General features: G+C 33.6%; 1 protein-coding gene across 1 annotated transcript in view; it reads right to left on the bottom strand.

Moving 5' to 3' along the window:
- KCNU1 (potassium channel, subfamily U, member 1) overlaps positions 1-8775 on the bottom strand; it is a 57790-nt gene that overhangs the window by 13572 nt on the left and 35443 nt on the right. The gene's annotated exons all lie outside the window — the stretch shown is intronic.

Genomic DNA, 8775 nt, shown 5'->3' with positions numbered 1-8775 from the left:
AATAGAAGCCCTAATTTTCTCTTGGAAAACATCCATCCTTCATTGTTAATCCACACCATTAACCACGTGAGGTGATATTGACATCTAGCGTAATTCCAGGAATAGGCCTGTAGCTCAGGCCTAATCAATCACAGTGATATGAAAATACACAAATCGAGTTAATATTGCAAAAAAAAAAAAAAAAAAAAAGAAATTACTAAGGATGAAGAAGTTCACTATATAATAAAAAAATTCAATTTCCAAAAGATATAGCATTTAAAAATAACTAGGAATTTAGTAAAATGGCTTCTGAGTATATAAAGCAAAAATTACGAAGGTAGAGGGATAAATTAATGAATCTGCCACTGTAATGAGAGTTAACACGGCTCTCAATTATTTACAGATCAGGCAAAAATGCATCAAAAATTTTGAACACACAAGACTGATATTTATAAATTCTGCAAACAATATTTACAGTATCTAATTTTTTCGAGCACAAAAAATATTTATTAAAATGATAATTTACTTAACCAATAAGAAAAGCTTCAACATATTGCAAAAAAATAGTGTATATACTATGATCTCTGATTACAATATAATTAAATTAGAAGTTAATAACCAAAATATAAATAAAAATATTCTTCATACTTAAAAATTTAAAAAATAGGCTGTTAAAAATCTTATGAGCTAATAAGAAATTATAATAATTCTTTATAATTATTCTTAGAAATAAATTATGTTGAAAACATTAAATATATATTCCCTTGGGTACAACGATAACAGTGCTTTAGGAGAATTTCATAGCTTTGGACACTACTATGAGTATACACCAGAGAAATAAAAAAAAAGAAACAAAAACAAGAGAGAAAAACAATGTAATAGACAAAGAAAGATAAAACAGAGAAGACTAACAGTCAAAAGTTGGTTCTTTGAAAAATAACCAAAAATAATAGGCAAAACTATGGTAACATTGACGGGGAAAAAAGACAAAAATAACAAATTGAATGAAGAAGATAAAATACCTATAGAGAAAGGATTGATAAAAAATAGACAATAAACCACTAAATTCCAACATCTTTGAAAACAGACAAAATAGACACATTGCCCAAAATGTATCTTATCAGAACTAGCTTTAGGGGGGAAAAAAAACCCTAAACGGTCTTATAATTATGAGAGAAATTAAAGCTGTGGTTTAAAATCTCTTAAAATAAAACCACCTCCTCACACATACATACGTACCCCCCCCAAACAAAATTTAGAAAACCACCAGTTCTAAATGATTTTGCAGGTAACTTCTATCACACTTTCAAGCAACAAATAATCTAATTTTTATATCATCTTTCAAACACGTTAAAAATAGGGAACAATTTCCAACTAATACTACAAATCCAAAATAACCTTGATACCAAAATTATTAATGTAATTTGCCACATTAACAAAATAATAGCCAAAAATTATATAGCTAGGTTATTGTCCTAAATTTCATTTTGGTGATGAGTTCCTATATTGTTGCTTATGACAATATTAAGAATAAGTAGTTATATAAATAACCAAAATTTGCATATGCATAAGCCAATTATGAATGCTGCTATAAATAAGAATTAGTAATAAATTCTATTCTAATTTCCTAATGCCCAATGAAGAAAACTAAATCTGATAATGTCATCCCTCTGCTCAAAATCCCCCAAGACTTCCAAACTGACTCAGAGAATATCAGCTTCCTTAAAACCAAATTCTTATTAAGCTCTATAAGACATCTTTATTATCTGGCCCACTATCAATTGCAATATTTAAAATACTAAAATTGTCAATCCTTTTGAATAAAACTTTCCCTCTTCTCTTAAAACACTTTGCATTCATATATGACACATGATCATCAACATAGGTGAACAAGTGACCTTTGCATATATTCACAAGAGCAATAGACTATCTTCAGCCAACCTTTTACTGAGGATATACAAAAAGGTTGGATGAAATATGAAAAACATGTTTTAATAAACCATCAAGGATATTACCAGGCAATGAAGAATTACCATGCTGAAATCTAGGAGAAATCAAGAACTCAGGGGTTAAGTTCAATTTTTTTTCTCTGAAGGCATTTAATAATTCAGAAGAAGCAGCTACCAAACTGAGATAACATTTTGGTAGTCTCACATGGCAAAGGGGACAAAAATGTCCAGTTCCCCTGACACACAAAAGGAAAGTTTGCTAATCTCTCAAAACTGTAAAGTGGACTAGCAAAGGTATACAAATGAAGAAAAATGGTAAAATTGGATTGACTAGTTTTCAAATGGATTGTCATCCTGACTTTGTCACCTGGACAGTATGGAGAACTTCGAGCCATGAACTTGGATTAAGATGGTCCTGAAGCAAAAATGTTCCTTTGTACTTCACATAACTAAAGAAATATGCTCTCTGGAAGAAGGTAACATATTTCTAGCTAACAAACTACTTATACAAATAATTTCATAATAGAAGAATCAGCACATAATCTAAGACAATAAGGCCCACACACAAAATATAGAGCATGTGTAATATCCAACACAAGCAATAGACAATAAAACCAAAGACTTGAGACACTGAATTGTTGGACAGAGACTACAACATCATTACATTTATTTTATTAAAATTAAATAAAAGATAAGCATGGATATGCAAGAAGTAATAAAAACAGAGCATATTTAATAAGGAACCAATTATAAATTTTAGAACTAAATAAAACAATAACTGAAGTTAAAATCTCAATGGATAGATTCATAAGTATATTAAACACAGATAAAGAGAGAACTAGGGGTCCTGAAAGGTATAACAGAACAAATTATTCAGAATATAATGCAGACCTACAAAAAAAGGGGGCAGGGAGGGGAATAAAGAGTAAGAAATATAGTTGAAGCAGTAAAAAAAAAAAAAAAATCAAAACTGGAATACTTATAATTGAGTCCTGGAAGAGAAGGAGAGGAAAAAAATGGTGACACAGGCAATATTTGAAGAAATAATTGACAATCTTCCAGAAATGGTGAAAGACACCAATCCTGACACTCAGGAATATTTATGAATCCGTAGTGTGATAAATTAATAGAAATTCAGATTCATATGCATCATAGTAAAAGTACAACATACTTTTATGATAAGTAACATAATTTTTTAAAAAGATAATTCTTTTAAGAAGATAGTTTAACAGACTTCTTAATAACAACAAAATTCAGAAGTCAGTGGAGTAATATCTTCGTGGTTCTCAGGAAAACAATTGCCAGTTTATAACTCTGTATAAATGAAATTATCTTTCAAGATTAAACAGAAGTGCTCACTTAAGCAGCACATATACTAAAATTGGAATGATACAGAGATGATTAGCATCACTCCTGTGAAAGGATGACATGCAAATTCATGAAATGTTCCATACTTTCACCCACTTTAACTGAGGGGTTGTTGATCACTCCCCATTATCCCCCTCAAAGCTTAAAGTCTTACTCCTGTCCTCCAGGATCCCTACCCAGGGTCATCCATTTAAGCTAAAGAACTTCAGATCACTCCAGAGCCCCCATCAGGGTCATAAGACACTAGCTGGGGTGCCAACAAGGCCACCCAGGGTTAACCACCCCAGCCAGAAAGCTACGGGGCTCCCAAACACTTCTCCCAAGACCTTGAGAGCCTGCCCACATCCTCAATGAACCAACATAGTGTCACTAACTTCAGTAAGGAATCACTAAGTGCCCCAGTGCATAGGACTTGGAGGCACTCACATGCAACTTTGACATTGAATATGACCGAAGTATCCCTATGGAGACTACACTACTGTGTCTATCCAAAACCAATACTAAAACACACTACTCTACTGTAAATGTAAAACACATCTACAAGATAAAGTCTCTCTCCTCAAAGCCCACTTCTGAGTAAGAGTAAAAGCAATTCTATCAGATGACAACAATATAGATACTAGGCATATAAAAAAAACAGGAAAATATAACACCACCATAAAAATACAATAATTTTAAAGTACCAGATCCCACACAGCAGGAAACCCTTGAAATGTCTGAAAAAGAATTCCAAGCAACAATCCTAAGGAAACTCAATGAGATACAAGAAGACTCAGTTAGATACCATAATGAAACAAGAAAAACAATCCAGGATATGAAGGAGGAAATTTACAAAGAGATTAATACCTTAAAAGAGAATGTAGCAGGACTCCTGAAACTAAAGGATTCATTCAATGAAATAGAAAACATAACCAAGAGTTTAAGGCTAGAGTAATTAGAAGAAGTAATTTATGATCCTGAAGATAGTCTTTTTGAAATAACCCAGGCAGACCAAAAAAATAAAAAATAAAAAATAAAAATGAAAAAAGAGGGAGCAAGAGACAGTGAGTGTGAGAGAGAGAGAAAAGAGAGAGAGAGAGAGAGAGAGAGAGAGAGAGAGAGAGAGAAGGAAAAGGAAATGAAAAGAAACAGAAAAAAGAACTTAGAAAATGAAGAAAATCTAAGAAAGGTAATAGACAACATTAAGTGCACAAATATCCAAATCATGGGTGTTCCAGAAGGGGAGAAGAAAGGAAACAGCATTGAAAAAATTATTGAATGAAATAATAGCAAAACCTTCTGAAAAAATATTCAATGAAATAATAGCAAAACTCTTCCCAAGTATTGGGAGGGACACGGACCTCAGATCCTAGAAACTCAAAGATCCTCAGACAGATTCAATTCAAAAGGTCCTCTCAAAGACACATTGTAGTCAAACTGACACTCAAACACAAAGAGAGAATCCTGAAAACAGCAAGAGAAAAGTGTGAAGTCACCTATAAGGGAATCCTCATGAGACTAACAGAAGACTTCTCAACAGAAAACTTACAGGCCAGAAGAAAATAGGATCGCATATTTAAAATACTAAAAGAAAAACTGCCAAACAGGAATACAATACCCAGCAAGACTACCATTCAGAAATGAAGGAGAAATAGTGTATTTCCCAGAAAAAAAAAAAAAAAAAACTGTGGGAGTTCACCACCACACAACCAGCCCTACAAGAAATCCTCAAGAGACTCCTGCATCTGGAATCCAAAAAATGCTTACTAACATGAATAAACAAGACAGAGCAAAACTCATTAGTAGAACAAAAACACAGATGAGAAAGAGAAACTATATTGTACCACCTCAAAAACCAACAAACACTGGGTCAGCCCGGTGGTGCACTGCTACAGTGCGCCGCTTGGGAGCGCAGCGGCGCTCCCACCGAGGGTTCGGATCCCACATACAGACCGGCCGCTCACTGGCTGAGCGAGGTGCGGGCGCAACACCGAGGGTTGCAATCCCGTTGCCGGTCCCGGTCCGGTATGGGCACGACACTGAGGGTTGCGATCCGTTGCCAGTCACGAAAAAAGACAAAAAAGGAAAAAACAAAACAAAACAAAACAAAAAACCCCCCCAAAACCCCCCAACAAACACTGAAGACAAACAATAAAAGGGGAAGAAAGAAACAAGAGATATTTAAAACATCCAAATGTAAATTGATAAAATGCCAAGAGTAAGACAATACCTAAATGAAAATTGATTAAATTCCCCACTCAAAAACCACAGACTGACTGAATGTATTAAAAAAACATTCTACAAGAAAACCATTCTAACCTGTAAACACAAAAACACAGACTAATAGTGAAGGGATGAAAAAAGATATACCATGTCAAAGGGCAGGAGTAGCTGTTTGTGTATTGGATAAAATGTACTTTAATCCAAAAACCATAAAAAGAGACAAAGAAGACAACTATACAAGGATAAGGGAATGTATCCAGCAAAAAGACATAACAATAATAAATTTATATGCTGCCAACACTGAAGCACCAAAATATATAAAGCAAACACTTTTAAACCTAAAGAACAAGATAGACCCCAATATGATAATAGTTGAGAACCTAAATACCCTTCTCTCAGCATTGGACAGATCATCTAGGCAACAAATCAATAGCAAAACACAAGATTTAAGCTGCATTTTAGACCATCGGACCTGGGACATTATGACAGAACATTTCATCCAACAACTATGGGATATACATTCTTCTCATCAGCACATGGAACATTCTCCAGGATAGACCACATGATGGGTCACAAATCAAGTCTTGGTAAGTTAAAAAAGATTGAAAGTATTTCAAGTACCTTTTCAGACCAAAACAGATTAAAACTTGAAATCAATAACAAGTGAAACTCTGGAAACTATACAAACACATGGAAACTAAACAACATGGTCCTGAATGACCTATGGGTCCAAGAAGAAATTAAACAGGAAATCCAAAAATTTCTTGAAATGAATGAAAATAAAGATGCATCATATCAAAACCTGTGGGATACAGGAAAAGCAGTATGAAAGGGAATATTATTACAATAAGTTCTTACATTGAAAGAATGGAGAGATTTCAAAGAAACAACCTAATGCTAAACCTCAAAGAACAAGAAAACCAAGAACAATATAATTTCAAAATTATCAGATGGAAAGAACTAATTAAGATCAAAACAGAACTAAATGAAATACAAACCCAAAAAATAATATGAAAGATGAATGTTACAAAAAGTTGTTGTTTTGAGAAAATAAACAAAATAGACAAACTTTAGCTAGGCTAACTAAAAATAGATAAGAGAAGTCCCCCAAAATAAAAATCAGAAATGCAAAAGGAGACATTAAAACTGATAGCACAGAAATAGAAAGAATCATTAGAGACGATTATAAACAACAATACACCAACAAATTTGGTAATCTAAAGGAAATGGACAAATTTCTAGGCACAAAAAAACTACCAAGACTGAACCAAGAAGACATAGAAAACCTGAACAGACCAACAACAAGCAACAAGTTTCCCAATAAAGAAAAACCCAGGACTGGATGTATTTACTGCTGAATTCTACCAAGCTTTTAAACAAGAATTAATATCAATTCCCTTCAATCTATTCCAAAAAAATTGAAACAGGGGCCACTCTCCCAAACTCACTCTTTGAGGCCAGCATCACTCTGATACCAAAACAAGACAAAGATACAGCAACAACAAAAAAGAAAACTACAGGACCATGTCTTTGATGAACATAGACACAAAAATCCTCAACAAAATATTAGCAATCAGAATACAGCAACACATCAAAAAAATTATACACCACAATCAAGTGGGATTCATGCCAGAGATTCAAGGATCAACATGTACAAGTCAAGATATGTGTTATATCACATCAACAAAATCAAAGACAAATTACATAAGATTATTTCAATAGAGGCAGAAAAATCATATGACAAAATTCAACATTGCTTCATGATCAAGAATCTCAGCAAATTAGATATAGAAGGAAAATATCTTAACACAATAGAAGCCATATAAGACAACCCCCCTGCCAATATCACCCTTAAAATCAGGAACAAGACAAGGATGCCCACTCTCACCACTCCTATTTAACATAGTATTGGAAGCACTAGCCAGAGCAATCAGGAAAGAGAAAGAAATAAAGTTCATCCAGATTGGAAAAGAGGAAGTCAAACTGACCCTATTTTCAGATGACATGATCCTATGTACAGAAAAACCTAAAGACTTTACAAAGAAGCTATTAGATATGATAAATGATTTCAGTAAATCTGTAGGATACAAAATCAACATGCAAACATTAGTAGCATTTTAATACTCCAACAATGAACTAGCAGAAAAGAAATCAAGAAAGCAGGCCCATTTACAATAGTCACCAAAAAACACAAAATACCTAGGAATCAATTTCACCAAGGAAGTAAAAGATCTCTACAATGAGAATTACAAATCACTGCTTAAAGAAATTAAAAAAAGACACAAAAAGATGGAAAGACATACCATGCTCTTGGTTGGGAAGAATTAACATTGTGAAAATGTCCATACTACCCTAAGCAATCTTTAGATTCAATGCAATCGCCATCAAAATACCAATGACATTCTTCACAGAAGTAGAAAAAGCAATCCTAACATTCATATAGAATAACAAAAGACCCTGATAACACTGTCTGTTTTCAAATTATATTACAAAGTTATAGTAACCAAACAACATGGTACTGGTATAAAAACTGACACTTAGACCAATAAAACAAAATAGAGAACCCAGAAATCAACCCATATACTTACAGCCAACTGATCTATGACAAAGGCACCAAGAACACACAATGAGGAAAAGAATGCTCTTTGATAAATGGTTCTGGGAAAACCAGACATCCATATGCAGAAGAATAAAACCAGATCCATACCTCTCGTCATATACCAAAATCAATTCAAAATGGGTTAAAGACTTAAATATAAGATCTGAAACTATAAAATTCATTAAAGAATACATAGGGACAATACTTCAGGAAGTAGGACTGGATAAAGGCTTAATGAACATGACGCCAAAAACACAGGCAACAAAGAACGAGTAAACAAATGGGATTACATTATACTAAAGAGCTTCTGCAAGCAAAAGAAACAATTAACAGAGTGAAATGATAACCCACAGAATGGTAGAAAATATTTGCAAACTATGCATCCAACAAGGGATTAATACCCAAAATATACAAGGAACTCAAACAACTTAACAGTAGAATAAACAAGTAACCTGATTAAACAAATGGGCACTGGGACCGAATAGGCATTTCACAAATGCAGACATACACATGGCTGACAGACACATGAAAAAAATGCTCAACGTCACTAAGCTTCAGGGAAATGCAAATCAAAGACACTTTGAGATATCATCTCACCCCAGTTAGACTGGCTATTATCAAAAAGACAGAAAATAGCAAATGGTGATGAGAATGTGGAGAAAGGAGAACTCTCCAACA

This window comes from Galeopterus variegatus, unplaced genomic scaffold, assembly GCF_000696425.1.
Source record: "Galeopterus variegatus unplaced genomic scaffold, G_variegatus-3.0.2 Scaffold3644, whole genome shotgun sequence".
Lineage (NCBI taxonomy): Eukaryota > Metazoa > Chordata > Mammalia > Dermoptera > Cynocephalidae > Galeopterus > Galeopterus variegatus.
Note: the sequence above shows the minus strand (reverse complement) of the source record. Positions and strands in the feature narration are given on the sequence as shown.